Genomic DNA, 23,750 nt, shown 5'->3' on the forward strand with positions numbered 1-23,750 from the left:
ACACTTTGCTCACCACAGACCAGGCAGTCTCATCCTACCACACTTGTCCAAATATCCTGCCTTTGCAATACAGTCTTATCCCTTCCAACCTGAGATTTATTTATCACCACATGGAAGTTTTCATAAGTGGCTATTGTTTCTTCTTTTTCTGCCTTTGGCACATAACTTCACTCAAGGAATGCAGCTCTTCTGCACTGTGTTACTGGTGACATTTATAGCTCTATTTTCCCAAGACACCATCCCGCATTTCCTCTATATGTATGTTTTCTTTTCATTCTTATTTTTCTGATATGAAACAAATGGTGCTCAAACATCAGCATTTGTGCTCAGAGGACTAACATTTATTTCACAGTCTCAGTGGGCCCCATCCTACTTCCACTGGAGTCAAAGGCAAAAATCTCATTGGCTTGAAAGGAGGCAGAATTAGATACTAATAGTCTGATCCAGCTCCAAAAGAAGTAAATGCAAATTTTGGCACTTACTCCAATGAGAGTTGGATCCGAATCTTAGTCAATGGAAAGACTCACAATGAATTCAAAGAGTTGAATTGAACCCTAAAATAGGCCAGGGTTCACTTTCTCAGAAGTCTGAAGGAATATTTATTCAACTACCGCAATTCTCAATGAAGCTAATGATAGAATATAGACCCCAAAACAGTATTATTAACCCTTTTGAGAAATTGCTATAGAATTAATAGGGACAGAATCAGTGGGGTTTAATAGAGTTCTATGGCAAACTCCACAAACTTAGATAAATTAATAGAATCTGAACTCCTTTCTCTAGGTTTTTTTGAACCACCCTATAGATTCTATAGCAGGGATATAAGTATTTATTAAATTCCGTAGACAGGCTAAGAAAATAATGGTTTTCATTCTCTCAGAAATTCTATATGACCTTTCTACAAAGAAATAAGACCTAAGCTCCACAGAGCCTGATTTTTCAGAGAACTGAGTGCCGGCAGCTCCTATTGGCTGCAGTGGGAGCTGAGGGTGTATTCAGTACTTCTGAAGATCAGGTCCCATAGCTTTGTAAAACCAATGCATCAGCAATGTATAACTAGCCCAGAAAATTTTGCTTTCCTCACAACAGCATCTTTCCAAGCAGCTGTTCGTTCCATCTTGAATAGCATACTGCAGTGCTTAAAGGAGTTAGAGCATTCCCACTAACTTTTTAAATGGGAAGGTCAATAACACACTATGTTGATTGGGGTGAAGAAGGAAGAAATGCTGAATGATTATAGAATTCTGGTATTATGTGCAGTGTTATTATGGCAAGATGCCCAGGGCTCATAAAAGATAAATGAGGTTTGAAGGGGGGTTGAGTGGGCAGGGGGTTGTTAAATTTAATAGAAGTTCTTTTTTTTTTTTTTTTGGCAAGGGAATGCAAAAGACATCAAAGCAGTTTTCCTATAAATCTATATGAAAATGAATTTCAGAGGCAACTTTTCTGCTTTTATTACTGAAGTTCTTTTAGAAGCTGAAAGGGAGCATAATTCAGTGTCTTTCAAATTACTTTGGAGAAATACAATAAACCCAATATAGATGAGAAAAGTTATGGGCTTTTTTTTTTTTTTAATTGTATGAACTAAACATATACAACCCCTGGATTTTTTTTTTTTTTTTTTTGGTTTATTAAAATGGTTCCTAAAGCTCTGTCCATGCATATTTCACTTTGAAACACATTCATTAATTTCTAGTCTAGAACTCCGATGACATGATATAGCAGTTTAGTTTAAGGCTACTATCACCTTCTTAGGAGGTAAAGCACAGTTTTGTGATTAGAGAGCAAGGTTGAGACATCAAATTACTGAGTTCTATTCTTGGTCCTGCCAGCGAGTCACTCACTGGCCAAGTCACCTAACTGTCCCATGCCTGAGTTAACCAATCTGTAAACAGCTATAATAAATAAGTACCTACCACACAGGTGGTAAAGATGGTACAATTTAACATACTGAGTTTAGCCTTAGTGTAAATGGACACATAATCCTGTCACTGCAGACCTTGGGAGTGATTCCCCAGTTCCTTGCATCTTGTGAAGTCATTGGAAAGTGGGTGGAAAATGCAGCTTAATGGTAGCATGAACACCTTATTTTCACTCATGTAGAAGATTAGATAAAGTCCAAAGCACTGGAAGATCAGGCCCCTTGTCCCTTAATGTGTCAGACCCATCCCTTCCACAGGCTCAATGCCCTGTTCTTCACCTTCCCTTGCAAATGTATGTGCTTTTTCCCCATATTGCAACGAATGTTTGAAATCCCCTCCCAATTCAACTCAGCTCAGCCAGCACCCTCTTCTCATTCATATCCCTCTAATGAGCCACAGGAAATGAGTCAGTAATATAAAAATGAGATAGATAGACATTACAGTCTAACCCAGAGTAAGAAGCAGTGTACACTACTGTGCTGTCCCAGAAGGAGTCCAGGAGTCACAATCTCCTTTTTGGTCTCCCCACTGCTCTGGGGGAAGAACTATGCTGTGACACATCACTTGACATGCCTGCATAGCCACACCACCAGGTACATGTGGGAGAAAGAAGACAGAGTCAAAACTCCTTCCCCCCTCTTCCCTCCCATCTGCATGAGAAGGAGTCACCATACCTCACTGGGTCACAGCTGAGAATACAAATTCAGAATAAACTGCTGAGAAATAGGGCAGGCTCACCCCAACCCCGTGGCAGTTTCCTAAGGAATTCCAGCCCTTGTTTCACCACCCAGACACTAAACTTTATGATGAGTGGTTACTGGAAGCTAATTTAATCAAACAAAGGGTTCTTCTGAGCTCAAGAGATCAGCCACATAGCCAGGTCAATATATAACTCAGATCTTACACAATAATCATGCTGCTGCCAATCCTTTAGTAACTAAAATCTAAAGGTTTATAAAGAAAAGAAAAGTTAAAAATGGTTAATGGATCATATTCATACAATAATAGTCAGGTTCTTATATCAGGTTTGTAGCAGTGATGTTATAGACTGCTGGCTTGTAAAGTCTCTGGTAACTTCCAAAGTCCATAGTCCAATATGCTCCTTTTATTCCAGAGAATCAAAGCAGGTAAGAGACAAGATGGAGTCATTCCAGGGGCACCCTTTGCCATGTACCTGGAAAATTTTTGTTTTAAACAAAGCTCACAGCCCAGCTCGTGGAAAGTTAATGGCAAAAGATTGAGTCCAGGGACAGATGAGCATATCACATGCCTTTACCTGGCTTGATGACTCAAAGAGGGTACCCATTGGCCCCCTGGAGGCGGAGGCATCTGCTGGAATAGCTATCTGGGTAGAATGAGTTTCTGATATGGCCCATTGTGAGAGCTAAGTGCCTTTGAAGGGCCACCAGGCTTGAATAGTCCATTCACAATAGGCTGGCTAGACTGAGGCCTTGGCTACACTTGCGAGTTGCAGCGCTGTAAAGCCGCCCCCAGCGCTGTAACTCACTCCCCGTCCACACTGGCAAGGCATTTGCAGCGCTGTATTTCCGTGGTTGCAGCGCTGCATGTACTCCACCTCTCCGAGAGGAATAGCGAGTGCAGCGCTGCAGCGGCAGCGCTGCGGTGCCAGTGTGGCCACCCAATGCGCTGTGAATGGCCTCCAGAATTATTCGGCAGTATCCCACAATGCCTGTTCTAGACACTCTGGTCATCAGTTCAAACTCTACTGCCCTGGCCTCAGGTAACCAACCATGTGACTGACCCTTTACATTCCCTGGGAATTTTAAAAATCCCCTTCCTGTTTGCTCAGCCCGGCATGGCATGGAGTGCTATCAGCAAATCTTTCCAGGTGACCATGCCTCCACGCGCCAAGCGAGCCCCAGCATGGAGCAATGGCGAGTTGCTGGACCTCATCAGTGTTTGGGGGGAGGAAGCTGTCCAGTCCCAGCTGCGTTCCAGCCGTAGGAATTACGATACCTTCGGGAAGGTATCAAAGGACATGATGGAAAGGGGCCATGCCTGGGACGCCCTCCAGTGCAGGATTAAAGTCAAGGAGCTGCAGAGTGCCTACCGCAAAGCCCGCAACGCAAACGGCCGCTCGGTTGCTTCCCCTGCGACCTGCAGATTCTACAAGGAGCTGGATGCGATACTTGGGGTTAACCCCACCTCCACTCCAAGCACCACCATGGACACTTCAGAGCCGGTGTAGGGGGGGGGAAGGAGGAGGAGGAAGAGGAAGAGGAGGAAAACGGGAGTGATGGTGGTGGGCCGGATGGAGACACCCCGGAATCCCTGGAGCCATGCAGCCAGGAGCTCTTCTTGAGCCAGGAGGATGGTAACCAGTCGCAGCAGCCGGTACTTGGTGGAGGACAAACAGAAGAGCAGGTTCCCGGTAAGCGTTTTTTTTTTTTTTGGGAAGGAATTTTTTCGGTGCGGGCTCTTTGGGAGAGGAGGGTTAAGCATGCATGCCTAGATGCGGTATAGTGCATTGATGTGGTTTATCATATCGCGGTAATCGGCCTCGGTAATCTCCTCGAATGTCTCCTCCAGAACGTGTGCAATGTGCTTGCGCAGGTTTATAGGGAGAGCCACCGTGGTCCTTGTCCCAGCCAGGCTAACGTGTCCACGCCACTGTGCCACGAGGGGCGGGGGGACCATTGCTGCACACAGGCAAGCTGCATATGGGCCAGGGCGGAAGCCGCATTGCAGTAGAAGACCCTCCCTTGCTTCCCAGGTCACCCTCAGCAGCGAGATATCGTCCAGGATGAACTCCTGTGGAAAATGTTGGGACAGTGTTCAGTGTAGGTGCCCCCTGAAGCTGTTGGCTCTCCCCAAGGCACAGAAACCCAGAGGACAGTGCAGCCCTGAAACAATCAGTCCCCATTACTCACCATTTTGAGGCTCCCGTGGAATATGTGTGCTCTGTTTCGGATGGGAAAATTATGCTATTGTGTAGACTCTGTGTGTTTTCTACTCCTTAAGTGTGGGGGGAATCATTACTCTGTCTGGTATAAACAATGCTGCCTCTGTTAAATGTTACGTTTTGCCTATACAGCTGCATCAACCTTGAGACCTCAGCCGTCCCTCTTATCGCCTGCTCAGAGACTGCAAAGACTCAGGAAGAGACTGCGAAAAAGCAAAGAAAACATGCCGCAAGAAGTGATGCGGCAATCTATTAAAGAGAACAAGAAGGCACAGGACTGGAGGAAAACGCAACGCACCGGCGGCAAAGCACCGCGCACCGGCAGCAAAGCACTCATCAGCATCCTGGAGCGCCAAGCAGATGCTATCCAGGAGCTGGTAGCCATGCAGGAAGAAGAGCGGTACCGAAAACGCAAATGCCACCCCCCCCTACAGCCCTTGTCCCAAAACTCTTTCCGTTGTGCCCCACTGTCACCTCCAACCCACTTTCCCCAACTTCCGTGTTCTTCACACCACCCGCTGCCTCCAACACCAGTATCTTCACCACCCAACCCTGAAGACCACGACCCTTACCCTCTGCACTCAACCCCCATCACTATGCAGTATAGCCATCCTGAAGTGCAGCACTCACTGCACAGCACACCAGACAGGACATACACAAATCTGTTATTGCACTGTTCCCCACTCCACCCCCTTTTTTCTTTTCAATAAATAATTTTTTTTTCTTTTCAATAAATGGATTTGAAAACATTCTTTATTATTGCATAAAGTAAAAGACTCCTTAGCCCAGGAAATAAACAGGCACTGCAAGTCTGCTTGTCTGCTAAGCAGATACTGATTCCTAAAGATTGGAACTACTGTACTTCACTCCCGTGCAAGGCACCAGATATCACTGCTGGTTTTCAGCCTCAAATTGCTCCGTCAAGGCATCCCTAATCCTTGCAGCCCCGCGCTGGGCCCCTGTAATAGCCCTGCTCTCTGGCTGTGCAAATTCAGCCTCCAGGTGTTGAACGCCGGAGGTCCATGCCTGAGTGAAGCTTTCACCCCTCCCTTCACAAATATTATGGAGGGCACAGCATGCAGATATAACCGCGGGGATGCTGCTTTCGGCCAAGTCCAGCTTCCCGTACAGAGATCGCCAGCAGGCGTTTAAACGGCCAAAGGCACACTCCACAGTCATTTGGCACTGGCTCAGCCTGTAGTTGAACCGTTCCTTGCTGCTGTCAAGGCTCCCTGTGTAGAGTTTCATGAGCCACGGCATTAACGGGTAGGTGGGATCTCCAAGGATCACAATGGGCATTTCAACTTCCCCTACCGTGATCTTCTGCTCTGGGAAAAAAAGTCCCAGCCTGCATCTTCCTGAACAGCAAAGTGTTCCGAAAGATGTGTGCGTCATGCACCTTTCCAGGCCAGCCTGTGTTAATGTCAATGAAATGCCCACGGTGATCCACAAGCGCCTGGAGAACCATAGAGAAATACCCCTTCCGATTAATGTACTCAGATCCTAGGTGGGGTGGTGCCAGAATAGGAATGTGCATCCCATCTATCGCCCCTCCACAGTTAGGGAACCCCATTTGTGCAAAGCCATCCACTATTTCCTGCACGTTACCCAGAGTCACGGTTCTTCTGAGTAGAATGCGATTAATGGCTTTGCAAACTTGCATCAACACAATTCCAACGGTCGACTTTCCCACTCCAAACTGGTTTGCGACTGACCGGTAGCTGTCTGGAGTTGCCAGCTTCCAGATTGCAATAGCCACCCACTTCTCCACTGGCAAGGCAGCTCTCAATCTCATGTCCTTGCGCCACAGGGTGGGGGCAAGCGCCTCACACAGTCCCATGAAAGTGGCTTTTCTCATCCGAAAGTTCTGCAGCCACTGCTCGTCATCCCAGACTTCCATGACGATGTGATCCCACCACTCGGTGCTTGTTTCCCGAACCCAAAAGCGGCATTCCATGGTGCTAAGCATGTCCGTGAATGTCACAAGCAATTTCGTGTCGTACGCGTTACGCATCTCGATAGCATCGTCGGAATCCTCACTCTCACTGTCACTTTGGATCTTAAGGAATAGTTCGATAGCCAAATGTGACGTGCTGGCGAGACTTGTCAGCATACGCCTCAGCAGTTCGGACTCCATTTCCCGCAGACAGATCGCGCTTCACAGAAACCGTTGAAAGATGGCGCCAAAGGTGGACGGAAACAAAGGGATTTCTGGGATGCGAAGCGATGCATCACGGGGCATTGGGACAGGACCCAGAATCCCCCGCACCCACGCCCCCCTCCCACAACCCATGGCGCTAGAATGGGAAAAGGTGCTCTGTGGGATAGCTGCCCATAATGCACCGCTCCCAATAGCGCTGCAATTGCCGCAAATGTGGCCACGATAGTGCGCTGGGCAGCTGTCAGTGTGGACAGACTGCAGCGCTCTCCCTACTCAGCTGCACGAAGTCAGGTTTAACTCACAGCGCTGTATATCTGCAAGTGTAGCCAAGGCCTGAGTGTAAACTATCTTGTGGGTGTTACCCCTGTAGCAAACATATTTGTGATACAGGTATATAGTCAATATTCATAACTTCAGATACAGTGATGATGCGTGGATTTAAATAGGATAATCTTATTTAGCAAATCATAACTTTCATTGACACCTTATATGACATACTTTGCACTAGATTTGTTGCAGTTGTATCACAGTGGCAATATCAGTGATGTAAATGGTTATATTTCTATCACACAGCATCATAGGGGGTGCAGAACAGCCCTACCCCTCCCACATAAAGGAAGAAGCAATACAACATGCCACCATGTAGAACAACCCACAGTCGAGGGCTATAGGAGCTGTAAAATACTCCCATCCAAATAATTCCTTCATGTTGGCTTCTAAATAAGACCCAACACTCCAGGTCTATCTCGTTTAGGCAGCATGCTTTTTGAGTGTTATTCATGCAATAATTTACTACCATAAGTCTCAAAAGAGGATAGTAACAGAGCTAGAACAGAGCCATTATATGGAGCTACATCCGTTTATACTCACTGAGGCTCCAACTCACATTTTTTTGTTTATATGAGAGAAACAAAAATCCTGAACCCAAACATCCCTAAACTTTGTGGAGTTTGAAATCCAGATCCAAATGTTCAGTCCAATTTGTAGACCAAATACTCACTCCTCAATTCAGCCCAGTTCATTTCAGTCCTGGGTCATGGTGTCTTATAGACACCACACGTGGCTTTCTGGAGATGTTAATACCTTTCCTGCATGGGCCTGTATAAGTGTCCTCCACTTTGCACAGCCTTAATTAGTACCATGTTCAGAACATAACACAAATTGGAGAAAATATGCCAAGAAGTGTAACAGGTAACTATTTTCTTTCACACTTGGGAACCTCTAGACATCTTTTGAACTAATCTTTTCTTAACTGACTTTTATGTAAGGATGGCTCTTTGTGCTTTGATGGATGGGACTCCTTTGACCATATATAGTCATTTTCCTTGTTGTTGCTGTTATTTAATTTTATCTTTAAAACCCTTTTATTTAATATTCTTAATTTATTTTAATTTAGAATCAATGTTAGAGGTATATGGGTCTGATACAATTCATTATCTTTGTAACATGTTTGTAAAGCCTATATTATTCATACTTACATAATGACCGTGCATTTACATTTATATTCCCATCAGTCTTATCCTTACTCTACATCAGCCTAATCTATGTTTCTTTGGGTATTATTGTTCATAAAAATGTTAATAAACCTATTGGGCCAAATTCAGCCATGGTGTAAGTGGATGCAATTGGAATTGCACCTGCTTACACAAGCGCTAAATTTAGCCCTTTGTTCCTAAAAGAACATTAGAAAAAAAATACCTTTACAGAATCCTCCTACATCCTTTCATTTTTATTCTCCAAAGAACCTACTGAAATAATTCCAAATTGGGCAGACAAAGCAATTTTCCCTCTGAAGATGTGCTGTTTTATCCAACAGACGCTGATCTGCATGGAAAGGGTGACATTATGTACTGAAACAAAGGTCATGTATAATCAGAGATTAATGGTGCTTAGCCTACCAAGGAGGTACCCTCAAATTCTCTTGTTGCTACCAAACCAACATCCTGCAAGGTGCAGAAAATAGTATACAAATCCATACAAATGTCTAGCAATGCTAACAAGCAGAATTTTTTATTCTCCAATGGATAGTTCACCAACTTGTTTTTGTAGATCTAAGCCATTCTCTCCTAGCAAGAGGGAGTTTTTATTCATGATTCAGTTTTTACCAAGCATGGGTCAGATTAGTGTCCAACCTTAACGGTCTAAAGCAATGTTTTAAGAATAACCCACTTAGCACAGTGAGGAAAAACATTTAAATTACTGTTATATGACTGCAAACCATTTCTGTTTTAGCAGGTATTCCAGAAACCCATGATGTAAATTTGAGAGCAGTTCAAAGGCATCATGTGCACAGATAGTATTATAAATGCAAAGCAGATTAGTAGCAGTGCAATGGCCACTGCGATGTCTCTTCTGGGACTTTGCAAACTACATATTTGAAAGGTCATGAGAATACTTTGTAATGCTCCATCTAAGAAAAATATTCACTCAAAATGCAAAACACCTATGCAAACATATTGAGAAAAGACTGGTTCTAGCACAAAACCTAGACTTAAACTGAATGCAGTGGTATTTAACTCATTCCATGCTAAACCCCACTACTGTACTGCAATAAACAAAGGAGAATAAAGGAGCTATGATCTTCAAAGAGGAAAATGGGTGGATAGTGCAAATTGTTTTCTGAATTTTTGCAAATACAGTAAATTCCTGTTGACTGCTACTTTGAGATTTTATTGAACAGTTCTAGAAATAATTACAGAATTTATGACAAACTGACACTTTGCAAATATGATCTAGTATGACCCCTTGTAATCCTTTCTGATACTAAGTATGGCCAGGTTCAGGAGACACAATATTCCTTTGGTTACTATACTTCCTAACTAAGGTCCAGATTTGATAACCTTGTTCATGTTGAGTAATATCTTACTCCAACAACAGGAGAAAGCAATGGGACAATGTGGTAAGAATCAACATGAATAAGAATAGCAAAATCTGACTCCCAATAAAATGGCTTGAGTTCCCATTTAATGGCTCTCACCCAAAAGCACTGGGCTTTATGAAAATTAAATGAAATAAATAAATAAAGAGCCTGGCTCACCACACCTAATTTGAACAAGAGATAAATACAGGAATTACTTTGGGGGAGTTCTATGGCCTGTGTTATATAGAAGGTCAGACTACATGATCACAGTGGTCCCTTCTGGCCTTCGAATCTATGAATACTGAATCCTTCGTGGACTGAAACAAGAAGTTCACACCTGTGAATGAGCAACATAAACAATGGTATCAGTATCAACAGGGGATGGGACATGCACAAATGGAAATGAGGATGCAGTAAAAGATACATTGAACAGGAGCTCTGCAGCCTGGGAGCAGCTGGATGTTAAAGATGTCGGAACTTAGACTGAAATGGATAGTCACCTCTGAGAAACAACAGTGTCAGTTCATGTTAGGAGATATCTGTCGTGTGCAAGGGCCTTCCAGTTAGACCAGCGGTCTCAAACACGCGGCCCGAGGGGTTATTTTCTGCGGCCTGCGAGCTCCTTGCAGCCCCCGCCCCGCCCGCCCTCCCCCAGAGTTTACCTAGAGCTGCTCCGGCCCGACACGCACTGGGGGCAGGGTAGGCTCCCTGCCTGCCCTGTCCCGGTGCCGCTCCGGGAAGCCGACAGAACCTGGGGAAGGAGGGGCGCAGGGGTGTGTGTGGCTGTTGCTTCAGGCCCTGCCCCCAGCAGCTCCCATTGGCCATGGTTCCCTCACTCCTCCTGCACCCCACACCTCAACTCCCTGCCCTGAGCCCCCACCACACCCCACGCCCCTCCTGTACTCCCTGGAGGCAGGGAGGGGGCAGAGTTGGGGTGGGGATTTCAGGGAAGGGGTTGGAATGGAGGCAGGGCTGAGGGCGACGGGGGGAGGTGTCAGTAAATGTGGCCCACGGGCCAATGTACTAGTCCTCATGTGGCCCTTGTGGTCATTTGAGTTTGAGACCCCTGAGTTAAACTAAGGATCGGGGCCAGCTCTGGCTTTTTTGCCATCCCAAGCTAGCTGGAGGGAGAGACTGGGGCGGGGGGGAAGAGAGAAAGGGGCCAGCCAGGGCTTCCTTCAGCAGGGCGCTCGCCACATGGCCCCTCCCGCCGCGCCGCCTGCCGGGAGGGCTTCGCGCCGTTCTGGTCGCCGGGGACGGAAGGACGCGGGCTGCCCTGCCGGGCTTGCTGCAGACCTGGCATCGGCTGGGGCAGACGGAGCACGCAGCCCACTCCCAGCAGGGCGCTCCCTTCCTCTGCACCACCGCCCCCTACAGGGCGGCCAGAGCGGCGAACCAAAAAAAAAAAAGGATTGGAGGGAAACCGCCCCTTAGAATCTGCCGCCCCAAGCATGAGCTTGCTCGGCTGGTGCCTGGAGCCGGGCCTGCTAAGGGTGCTGCTGTAATTTGTATCCTCTGGCTGCTGGCAGTCACCCCACCACAACTATCTATATTACCAAGTAATACACACAGGAGTCAGGGCACTGATGGATCTGGGGATAAGTGACTGCATTGGGGAGGCAATGAGAGAAGATTCCCTGCAACAGCAAAGGCAGACTCTTTCCTGATACTGTGTCTCTCTTTCTTCTCCTGAAGGGACACTAAGACAGGGTAGCACTATTACCAAAGTCCTCTTGAGAGGCAGATGGATTCAATCCTTAAACTCCATCACTAGCACTCCACAGACTTCATCACTGGCACCCTCAGCTGTCTCACCACTCTCCTCCTTTTCCTCGGATCACTCTGGCCTCAAGGTCAGTAGGTAACTGTCTCTCCAATGCAATGATTGGCTGTTGCAGTTATGGGGCTACAGGGTAAATGACTACTGCAGGTCTCTGCTGTTTCTGAATCCATCTGCCTTTCTACATCTATTGGGGTATATCCTCTCTCTGGCTCCTTTATGCCAGGAAAAAGTCCGGGGCAGCAAAGGTTGTGGCTCAGTAAGGATTTCTCTGGCATAGGCACTGCAAAAGACAACAATATGTCTATCCTCAAAGATCCTTCCACAAACTCAGAGTGGGAGGAGCATGGCAGAGGTAAGGCTGTGGCATGCAGCGCTGTGGAGATTCCAGGCAGTGCTGCAACTCATAGGCAGTACTGGGTAGGCTGTCGTAACTTAGACAAGCCCATAAAGTCATTTAAATTATACCAGGCATCTTTCCAGCCTTGGAAGCAGCCCAGGATTCAGAGGGCTGCACAGGTGGCTTAAAGCCACCTTCCCCTCTCCTCCTGGGCTGAAAGTTGTGTGCTTCACCTCTTAAAGGCACAGCGCAGAATTTTACCTTACATGTGTCTGCTACACAGAGTTCCAAAAAGGATGTCGTCTCTAGTCAAAAAGATGGAAGCCACCTTGTTTGTTTATAGCCTTTTGCTGTTCTCCCTAATATATGCTTGTTTTTTTCCTTTTAAGAAGAAATGTGGCTCCATATAATATGACAGTATAAATGCCTAGATTGATAGATACAGTGTTGTTGTAGCTATTTTATCCCAGGATATTAGATAGACAAGGTGGGTAAGGCAATATCTTTCAAGCTTGAAAGCTTGTCTCTCTCACCAACAGAAGCTGGCCCAAGAAAAGATATTACTTCATCCACCTTATCTCTCTAAATTGATAGGCAGCCTTTCTATGCATCCAGATTTGAGCAAGGCTAAAATGCATATACATCTTTTTATCCTGAAACCTCCTAGAGTGTTTTACAAACTAAAACAATATACAAACTGAACACATGAACGTGTCAAAAGGGCCACTTTTTATATGCAGCCATCTCTGAGGTGGAAGGCGACAATTGTTTAATATGGCACAGCAACACTACATGGCTGTTTTGGACATGAAGTGATCAAAAATAGCTTATTGAATAGAATTTTTTTTAAATCAGCAGGCCTGGATAACTTGCACAAAAGAGTTGGCTGAGAAGATCTCTGGACCACTAATATTATTTTTTAATAAATCTTCAAATATTGAGGAAATTCCAGAAGACTAGAAAGTCCTAGTGTTCTGCCAATATTCAAAAAAGGGCAAGAGAGATGACTGAGGTACCGATAGGCTGTTTATATTGACATCAGTCCCAGGCAAAATAATGGAAAAGCGGATATGGGATATAATTAATAAAGAATTCAAGGATAGGAATAAAATGAACGTCAGTCAGTGTGGGTTTATGGAAAATACATCTTGACAAACAAACCTGATTTCATTCATTTATAAAATTACAGGTTTGGTTGAAAAAGTTAATTACATAGATATAATATATTTAGACTGTGGTAAGATTTAGTACTGCACAATATTTTGATTAAAATTAGCACTATGCAATATCAATAAAGTACATTTTAAATGGATTAAAAACTGGCTAACTGACAGATCTCAAAAAGTAGTTATCAATCAGAAATCATCATCAAATGGGGGGTATATCTAGTGGGGTTCTGCCACGATCAATACTAGGCCTGATGCTATTCAACATTTTCATCACAGATCTGGAAATAAATATAAAATCCCTGAGGATAAATTTTGCAGATGACACAAAGACTGGCAGAATGGTAAATAATTATGAGGACAGGGCAGTTTTACAGGACAGTCTGGATCACTTGGTAAGCTGGGCCCTGTGATGGGGCAACTGCCCCTTACTGCAGAAAAGATGTTAAAAGCAGCCTTAGGGAGGCTGCGCTGGAGGCAGCCAATTAGAAAGGGGTTGAGAGGAGCAGCCAATCATGGCCTGGCAGGCTCATATAAGAAGGGCTGGAGGGCAGAGCAGAGATCAATAACTGACTGGAAGCTGAGGGGAGAAGACTAGGTTCCTAGGGAGTGCCAACACCTGGGATAGAACTACTGGCTTGCTGCTAGGGCACATGGGATGTGGCCCCGGGACAATGGACTGCAGTTGCCACTGAGGGAGTGGCTGGCCAAAGATTGAAGGTCCCCTGGAAGTGGGGACACAGATTGTGGCACAGCCGGAGGGCAGTGTCACTGAAGAGGATACCACAGTCCTGGTAGTGGTGCAGATCCTGGAACAAAAGTGACAGTGGTGAGCCACCACCAGGGGAGGGTGCTCTGCTGAATAGAGCTAATTCCCATGACCCCCGGCAGGAGGCGCCAGAGTGGTGAGTGGCACCCCATCACAGACCCATTTAAACAAAAGGTGTTTTAATACAGCCAAATGGAAAGTTATACATCTAGGAACAAGGAATGCGGCCATACCTACAGAATGGAGAATGGTAGCCTGGAAAGCTATGGCACTAAGAAGAATTTAGGGGTTGCTGTGGTCAACATGAACTCCCAGTGTGATACTGTGGCCAAAAGGGCTTATGTGATCATTGGCTGTATAAAGAAGGGAACAGTGAGTAGGAGTATGGAAGTGCTTTTACCTCCGTATAAAGCATTGGTGAGACTGATGCTAGAATACTACATATAGTTCTGGTATCCACATTTTTAAAAAAGGATGTTGAAAAATTGGAGATAGTGCAGAAAAGAGACAGAAATTATTTGAGGACTGAAGAAAATGCCTTACAGTGAGAGGCTTCAAGAGCTCAATCTGTTTAGCTTTTTAAAGAAAAGACTGAGGTGACTTGTTTAGTGTGTATAAGTACCTTCAAGGGAGAAAATGCAGGGAATAAAAGGGCTCTTTAACAGAGAAAGGCATAGCAAGAACCGAAAATTGTCTGGCTGGAAACTGAAGCCAGACAAGTTCAAATTAGAAATAAGAAACACATTTTTAACCATCAGGGTGATTAATGATTGGAACTCCCTACCTAAGAAAGTGATGCATTCTCCATCTCTCAATGTGTTCAGATCCAGAGTGGGTGCCTTTTGGGAAGATATGCTTTAGCCAGACACAAGTTATTGGGCTTAAAACAGAGATAACTGGGTGAAATTTAATGGGAGATCAGGAGATCAGACTAGATGATCTAAATGGTCCCTTTTGGCCTTAAAATCCATGAATCAATTAAAACAATTGCAGGTGGATATTAGGATATAATTACCCCAGCTGTATTCCTGTATACAGGAATTCAATGATTCTGCTCTCATGAAAAGCATCATGAGATCTTTTAATGACAGTGCTGCCAAATCTTGTGATGTTTTCCTGTAATTTTTGCAGTTTTTAGTATTTTTGTTAAAGCCCCAGCTCCTGAAGAAGTCGTGTGATTATGTAAAAATCCTATATTTCGTTAAAAAAAATAAGTTTCTGGCACATATGGTTTCAGAGTAAAGCTAGAAAATGTGAATCTGAAGGTTCAAATATACCTCATATATATTATTTTTAAAAAACTCCCATGATTCTAAAGCCAATCTCATGATTTTTGCGGGGCCCAACTAATGATTTTTGAATGCTTGGGAGTGGCAATACCCAAGTCAACACAAATGGTTAGAAGCTTAATTTTACATCTTGGCTTTCATTTGGCACCTTCAGCAGTTGAGTGGGCCACTAGCACCTTAATATAACATTGATTCACCACAAACTCAGGACGAGATGAGTGCCACCTGCTGAATCACCAAAATCACTTTCTATGGGAACTAGTATTTACAGATTAAACTGTACTTTTTTCAGTAATATATAACTAGACACAAAAGCAAATCAACTGAACAATGAATAGATCGTTATCAACTCAGTAAAACTCAAGAGCCAACTAAGCATCTACTTGATATCCAGCCCTGGCTTCCCCTTTTCACCTTGTAAGGAATGTATTTCCCTCTTGATACACATGTTTAAATCCCACCACTAATGACAACTGGGCTGGCAATTATACATTTACACCCTGGGAGACTTAACCCATAAGGACAGCAATTCCATGAAAGGTAGAAGAGCAGTTTTAGTAACATAATTCTGCAAGAGTCGCTCATGCAGAGTTTTGCAAAAGTTGAACAAATATGTTTCAAAAGTATGCCAGTGTTTTAGAAATTAGTCATACAGGAGCAAACATCGTGCATGGCTTTATAAACAAATTAAAGTGTCAGCTCTATTCACTGTTACGCAAACGGTTTGAACATATTTGCAAAATGGACTGCATGGGAATTTATTCTCAGCAAACAGTTTGTAGACATTAGCAAATTAATTTTCCCATTGTCTCATAGGGTTTAATCCAAAAAGGAGTCACCATTTCTGCTGCCTTTTAGGGGACTGGTGAGTAAAATCAGATTGAGTAAATGAAGAATGTGCTATATATCTGCTTTTCTTATTCATTGATGTTGCTGGTTCAATACTACTACCTTGCTAATCTGATGTCAAGGGACAGATCTCTCTAATATCACTGGCTCAACCCCTCTAATTTGTGTAGCATAATTTGTCTCTTTGCTAGGTCGTCCCAAATTTCCATTCTCTGACCTAGGGGTGGAGAATCTTCTGACAATTTTGAGGAGGCAGAAATTTACCCAAGAATAACTACAAAGCACATATATATACCAAACACACTTATCAGCCACGGGCCACCTAGTGGCATAGACAGAACCATATGAGGCATGAGTACAGAGACTCATACACCTGGTTAACTAACCACAGCAATTATACACTGACAGTACAATGCAATAAATCCCAGATTTTTAAGAAATGAGCTTTAACTCCATCAATAACCAAACAGCACAAACTGCACCAAAGCATTAGTCCCTTAATCCCAGATTAGCAGTACCATGTCCTTTTGTGGTTGTAGACGATTCTTGTGTACAATATACGTTTATAGTACCCATACATCCAAGCTGCTCCCAGGACTTGTATCCCAGAACCAGGCTGTGCCTGGGAATGATGTGTCTTTGGTACAGCATATGTCTCTTACCTATAGCCTACATGATTCACTCTCTTCTAAAGTGGTATTTTCATCTCCCAAAGGGAAGAGAGCTGCCAGCAGGAAATAGGAGTGGGATTTCCTGCCAGCCCTCTAATTAGTTAGGGCTCTGGGAGATAGTGGAGAATCAAACTCCTCTCCCCATAGCCAAATGGGGCTCAGTCGGTAGTGATGTGTGGAGTGGGGTCTCCATGCCTCTTAGTCTGGATTGGAAAGTGTAGGGGACAATTTCCTGGTGCAAGTACTGGAGGAACCAACTAGGGGCAGAGCTCTTTTTGACCTGCTGCTTACAAACCAGGAAGAATTAGTAGGGGAAGCAAAAGTGGATGGGAACCTGGGAGGCAGTGACCATGAGATGGTTGAGTTCAGAATCCTGACACAAGGAAGAAAGGAGAGCAGCAGAATTCGGACCCTGGACTTCAGAAAAGCAGACTTTGACTCCTCAGGGAACTGATGGGCAGGATCCCCTGGGAGAATAACATGAGGGGAAAAGGAGTCCAGGAGAGCTGGCTGTACTTTTAAAGAATCCCTATTGAGGTTGCAGGAACAAACCATCCCAATGTTTAGAAAGAATAGTAAATATGGCAGGCGACCAGCTTGGCTTAACAGTGAAATCCTTGCTGATCTTAAACACAAAAAAGAAACTTACAAAAAGTGGAAGATTGGACAAATGACCAGGGAGGAGTATAAAAATATTGCTCGGGCATGCAGGAGTGAAATCAGGAAGGCCAAATCACACTTGGAGTTGCAGCTAGCAAGAGATGTTAAGAGTAACAAAAAGGGTATCTTCAGGTATGTTAGCAACAAGAAGAAAGTCAAGGAAAATGTGGGCCCCTTACTGAACGAGGGAGGCAACCTAGTGACAGAGGATGGGAAAAAGCTAATGTACTCAATGCTTTTTTTGCCTCTGTCTTCACGAACAAGGTCAGCTCCCAGACTACTGCACTGGGCAGCACAGCATGGGGAGGAGGGAGAAAAAACTGGTTCGGGACTATTTAGAAAAGCTGGACGAGCACAAGTCCATGTGGCCGGATGCGCTGCATCCAAGGGTGCCTAAGGAGTTGGCAGAAGTGATTGCAGAGCCATTGGCCATTATCTTTGAAAACTCATGGCAATCTGGGGAGGTCCCAGATGCTTGGAAAAAGGCTAATGTAGTGCCCATCTTTAAAAATGGGAAGAAGAAGGATCCGGGGAACTACAGGCCAGTCAGCCTCACCTCAGTCCATGGAAAATTCATGGACCAGGTCCACAAGGAATCAATTCTGAAGCACTTAGAGGAGAGGAAAGTGATCAGGAACAGTCAGCATGGATTCACCAAGGGCAAGTCATGCCTGACTAACCTAATTGCCTTCTATGATGAGATAACTGGCTTTGTGGATGAGGGGAAAGCAGTGGATATGTTATTCCTTGATTTTTAACAAAGCTTTTGATACAGTCTCCCACAATATTCTTGCCAACAAGTTAAAGAAGTATGGGCTGGATGAATGGACTATAAGGTGGATAGAAAGCTGGCTAGATTGTCAGGCTCAACGGATAGTGATCAATGGCTCCATGTCTAGTTGGCAGCCAGTATCAAGTGGAATACCCCAAGGGTCGGTCCCGGGGCCGGTTTTGTTCAATATTTTCATTAATGATCTGGAGGATGGCGTGGACTGCACCCTCAACAAGTTTGCAGAAGACACTAAACTGGGAGGAGTGGTAGATACGCTGGAGGGTAGGGATAGCATACAGAGGGACCAAGACAAATTAGAGGATTGGGCCAAAAGAAACCTGATGAGGTTCAACAAGCACAAGTGCAGAATCCTGCACTTAGGACAGAAGAATCCCATGCACTGTTACAGACTAGGGACCGAATGGCTAGGCAGCAGTTCTGCAGAAAAGGACCTAGGGGTTACAGTGGATGAGAAGCTAGATACGAGTCAACAGTGTGCCCTTGTTGTCAAGAAGGCTAATGGCATTTTGGGCTGTATAAGTAGGGGCATTGCCAGCAGATCGAGGGACGTGATCATTCCTCTCTATTTGACATTGGTGAGGCCTCATCTTCAGTACTGTGTCCAGTTTTGGGCCCCACACTACAAGAAGGATGTGGAAAAATTGGAAAGAGTCCAGCGGAGGGCAACAAAAATGATTAGGGGGCTGGAGCATATGACTTATGAGGAGAGGCTGAAGGAACTGGGATTGTTTAGTCTGCAGAAGAGAAGAATGGGGGGGTAGGATTTGATAGTTGCTTTCAACTACCTGAAAGAGGGTTCCAAAGAGGATGGATCTAGACTGTTCTCAGTGGTACCAGATGACAGAACAAGGAGTAATGGTCTCAAATTGCAGTGGGGGAGGTTTAGGTTGGATATTAGGAAAAACTTTTTCACTAGGAGGGTGGTGAAGCACTGGAATGGGTTACCTAGGGAGGTGGTGGAATCGCCTTCCTTAGAGGTTTTTAATGTCAGGCTTGACAAAGCCCTGGCTGGGATGATTTAGTTGGGGATTGGTCCTGCTTTGAGCAGGGGGTTGGACTAGATGACCTCCTGAGGTCCCTTCCAACCCTGATATTCTATGAGTCTATGATTCTATGACATCAAGGGACAGGCTACTGTAATGTCACTGCCTCAGCACTTCTAGTTTGCTGGGCTGATTTCAAGAAGGAGAGTTTCTGAGAGTTCTCTGGTTCAGCATCTGCAGGTTGGTATGTTGATGTTGAATTGCAGCCATATGGAGCTGCATGTAAGAAGGCACAGAGGTGAGTGGAGAAGGACACAACAGAGGCACATGCCTTATTAAAACATATTTTAGTATAATTTTCACACTGAATAATGTGTATACCTGAAGCATGCTGCTGAAGTCTACAAGGCTAGTAAACTTATTTTAGTAAGTTAGTAAGTAACTTTAAAATAACTGGCCATAACAAATAGCCACACTAAAATGAAGAACTAGTAAGTTCCACTTCCAGAAACTGGTCATTGCTGCAATTGCCATACAGCTCCGACAATCTAGTTTTTCCACTGTTTTAGTATAAGGATAAGAGCCACCATTTATAAGGGCAGCACTGTAGGGAATGGAATCAAAATCATGGTATAGTACATAGCTCTCTTAGATCAACAGTAAAATGGACAATAACACTTCCCCTTCAGTTTTTCATGTCTGTTTATAAATTCATTCTGTAAAGGCTCATATAATATTCTTACACACCTACATGTACCAATAATCATCTCTGTTATGAAATATGACTGTCAAGTTTAAATTTAAAAAAAAATCTGTAAAAAATAAGTGACAGGGGACAAGTAGGGAGGACACTTAATTCCTGTTCAGTTCCAGCTAAATTCAACGGGACTGTGCACATGTACAAGGCTAGTAAGATCAAAACCATCATGTATAATGACTTGACCTGCTCAAAAAAAGCATTTTATTTTCCATGGAAAATTTAGAAAAAATATTTTTGTTTTTCAAGGAAAACACAAAAGTATTGTGAAGAAAACTATTTTTTTCATAAAAAAATCCATTTATTGTGAGAAAAAAGTTGATGAAAACTTTTTGAACAGCTGTAGTGGTGACATTTCCAAAAGGAGAAAATATTGTAGAATGATAGCCTGGATAAGACTTATAATATTGCAGCCCTCAGACTAAACTGTTGAGTACCATAGGCAGAGAATAGGGACTACTATGCACCAGTGCCCAAGGCCACTGCAGTGGCAGAGAACTGATTTGGTGAGATATAACAAGATGATCCTAGCAAGCGACACATGCCCTATGCTTTTCATTTTGTTTTGTTCCAGGTTTTTAAATCATGCACATGTGGAAGGAAACATCTCCAGGTTCTTCATTCCATTCTATTTTCCACACCAGCTAAGAAAGAAATACCAGTCATTTTCATCCAGGAGGCTGATTGTTGGTTGATTCAAAAGATTGACAAGAACCAAAGCAGAATGTTACCTAAAGTAAGTGGTTTGTTTTCATTATTTAAGATAGTGGAATTAAATTCACTCAACCCTAACATTACAAGATAATTAAGCATTATGCATGTGAAGTGGAAGAGTGTATGTATTCTGTGTTCTTTGCTTTTCATAAGATTTGACTTAATATTCAGATTTTTAACTAGAGTGTATGGTAGTTATTGCTTGCTTTGTTAGCTTGTTGTTTCTGATTTCTCTGTTCAATTAACCTTGGGGACCATATCTGCAATATAGATCAGAGTGATTCCCGTAAGTCTCAGTGCATGCATTTTCCTACTCATTCTTCCATGAAAAGGGGAATGTGTGGTATACCTTGCACAGAAGAAGCCAGAGATACCGTGCCCTTTAAACTGCAGACCGTCTGTGGGTGTCCCTTGCCTCTTTTCTACCACCTGGATCCCAGTGGCCCCTGAAAGCACTGCAGTTTCCAAAACTCTTCTTCTAACAAGGCTACTCTTACGATGATTGACTGTGGTTCTCATGCCCTCCCTTACACCATCTCCGCCTTTCTTATTTCCCAGAGCTGGAAACCTACAGGCTTCCATAGGGTCAGTGTGCTGAACTCTTGCCCCCGAAGGCAAAATTTCCTATTTCCACAGGCACAAGCTCTGTTCTGCCTTTACAGTTTGTCTCACATATTGAGTTTTTTTGTTGTTGTTTTGTTGGTTTTTTTTTATTTTTTAGTGTGCTTTTAGTTAATAGGGTGATCAGCACAAAAACAGAATCTTCATATTCACCAGTACAAGAAGTCAGTGTATGTTTTGTTGCAAACATTCACTCAGAGCCATTGCCATCCAGCTAGGCTGGAATTTTCTCTAGCTGCATAAATCGCCAGTAGGTATCGTTTTTAAATTGGAAAGTACTAGTCTAAAGGACAGATGAAGTTAGAAACCCCAAAAGAACAATATTTTTTTTTACATCATCAACAATCTACAACCTATCCTGGAAAACGATCCCTCACTCTCACAGACCTTGGGAGGGAGGCCAGTCCTCGCTTACAGACAACCCCCCAACCTGAAGCAAATACCAGCAAGTACACACCACTCCACAGAAACACTAACCCAGGAACCAAACCCTGTAACAAACCTCGTTGCCCACTCTGTCCCCATATCTACTCTAGTGACACCATCAGAGGACCCAACCACATCAGCCACACCATAAGGGACTCATTCACCTGCACATCTACTAATGTGATATATGCCATCATATGCCAGCAATGCTCCACTGCCATGTACATTGGCCAAACCGGACAGTCTCTACGTAAAAGAATAAATGGACACAAATCGGACATCAGGAATGATAACATAGAAAAGCCAGTAGGAGAACACGTCAATCTTCCTGGACTCTCTGTAACAGATTTAAAAGTAGCCATACTTGAACAGAAAAACTTCAGAAACAGACTTCAAAGAGAAACTGCAGAACTAAAATTCATTTGCAAATTTAACACTATTAATTTGGGCTTGAACAGGGACTGGAGTGGCTGGCTCATTATAGAAGCAATTTTTCCTCTCCTGGAATTGACACCTCCTCATCAATTATTGGGAGTGAACTACATTCACCCTGATTGTATTGGCCCTGTCAACACTGGTTCTCCACTTGTGAGGTACTCCCTTCTCTTCATGTGTCAGTATAACAATGCCTGCATCTGTAATTTTCACTCCATGCATCTGAAGAAGTGGATTTTTTTACCCACAAAAGCTTATGCCCAAATAAATTTGTTAATCTTTAAGGTGCCACAGGACTCCTTGTAATTTTTTCACTATCATTCAGGACATACTTTTGTATGTGATCTGATATGAATTTATATCTGGAACAATATTATCCTATCAACAATAGGTACAGGCCTAGAGAGCAGCAATTTTGTAGTGGAGAGGTAAAGAAACAGGTGCTGATTGAAACTACAGTAGATCAAAGTGCACTAGGGAATACTTAGGGAATGGTAGCAGGGTCCACACAGACAGCTGGTGTGTGGCAGGCTAGAGTGCTATAGATTTACACACCAGTTTGCCACACACTGTCTCTCCATTTAGTCAAGCCCAGAACTTATCGAGGGGTGCCACTGGCCAGCTGGCAAGCTTCTAGCACTTGCCACTGAACAGTGTACAGTGAAGAAGGGTGAAAATGCAGGGAATCTGACAAGATAGATCTTGGGCAGACCTGAGGAAAGAGTATTAGGAAAGTAGCCGAAGCAGCTCAGCAGCAAAGAAGAATTGCTCCTGAAAATGAAAGGTTGCAAGATAATAGAGAATTTGTGAAGTAATGTATAGGGAGAAAAGGGTTGAAATGTTACAATAAGAACAGATTGGGTTCAGGTCTTAGTATTATTGACCTCTGATGAGAGAACCAATACACCCTTAGTGATATCACTTGATGTTTTCAACCAATCATGAGTGAGAATTTTGCCCACACATATAGCAACACTAGTCATATCCAGAGTAAGCAGTTGTGTCACAAATGTTTACTTTCATGCAAATGTGACTATAAGTAAAAGTTTAAAAAAAAAAGAATCACCTGAGGGGCACTGGCTCTAAGCAAAGTATTTTTCAAAGTTTTGGTTGAGGCGTCGGTAGACATTTATACAAAGTTTTTAAAAGTTATAGCTTGTGTTTTAATCTTTCTAGGCTTCATTTCTTCCTGTAGAGTGAATGACCTGCCTGGTCAGCCCCCTCCACCCCTTTTTTTAAAAAAAGAACATTCTGTAAAAATCCATCTGTTTCCTCAAATATTTGACATATGTATTGTATAGAGCACTGTGATTCAACTAGAACATTTTCTTTTCTCAAATGTTTTCTTTGCTTATTGATTTTTTTTCAAAATTAAATATACAGCATTTAAGAGAACGTGCGTATGTGTGTGAGGAAGAGATACAGCAATTTCGACATCACTTTCATTTCGGTTTCGCCTAACCTTTCAGAAAGGATCAGTACCCAGGGTACAGAGGAAATAAACAAAAAGACAAATGTGTGTGAGACATTTCTATTCCACTAACTATCAATATATGGATGATATAGTTCTCATATGTTTCCACATTTATTTCCCCTTTTTGCACCTTTTCAAGTGAAGCAATTTCAGATAA

General features: G+C 43.6%; 1 long non-coding RNA gene across 1 annotated transcript in view; it reads left to right on the forward strand.

Moving 5' to 3' along the window:
- Positions 1-20,572, forward strand: part of LOC128835677 (uncharacterized) — a 32,613-nt gene extending 12,041 nt beyond the window's left edge. Inside the window, exons 2-3 of the long non-coding RNA XR_008444687.1 lie at positions 16,027-16,075; positions 20,498-20,572. This is a non-coding gene — a long non-coding RNA (uncharacterized LOC128835677). The remainder of the gene's footprint in view (positions 1-16,026; positions 16,076-20,497) is intronic.
- The last annotated feature ends 3,178 nt before the right edge of the window (positions 20,573-23,750 follow it).

Source organism: Malaclemys terrapin, chromosome 4, assembly GCF_027887155.1.
Source record: "Malaclemys terrapin pileata isolate rMalTer1 chromosome 4, rMalTer1.hap1, whole genome shotgun sequence".
NCBI lineage: Eukaryota > Metazoa > Chordata > Testudines > Emydidae > Malaclemys > Malaclemys terrapin.